The 304-nt window shown below is 56.2% G+C and overlaps 1 pseudogene; it reads left to right on the top strand.

The window, feature by feature from the left end:
• LOC105522782 overlaps positions 1-304 on the top strand; it is an 11,308-nt pseudogene that overhangs the window by 880 nt on the left and 10,124 nt on the right.

Genomic DNA, 304 nt, shown 5'->3' with positions numbered 1-304 from the left:
AGTCAAGTCGCTCCAACTGCCTCCTAAACGGGCTTTGGGAGGAAGGCCCAGGTGTCTACTCAAGATGAAGAGCTACTGATGTCTACTTCCTGCAGGGAGCTGAGCTGGGCCGGTGGCTACTGCCTTCCCTGAAAATGGGCAGGAGCCACCTGCAGTGAGGTCTGTTAGCCTGTCTCAGGTTTGACTCCTGACTTAATTTCTAACGGGGGAGGCTGCTGTCCTGTCACTCTGGGGGAGGGGTTTCATTTGGTCCACCTGCAGGGCGAATGGCGCTCTCACCTCACGTGACACTTGGCCCTTTTTG

Source organism: Colobus angolensis, unplaced genomic scaffold (assembly GCF_000951035.1).
Source record: "Colobus angolensis palliatus isolate OR3802 unplaced genomic scaffold, Cang.pa_1.0 Scaffold44, whole genome shotgun sequence".
Taxonomy (NCBI): Eukaryota; Metazoa; Chordata; class Mammalia; order Primates; family Cercopithecidae; genus Colobus; species Colobus angolensis.
Note: the sequence above shows the minus strand (reverse complement) of the source record. Positions and strands in the feature narration are given on the sequence as shown.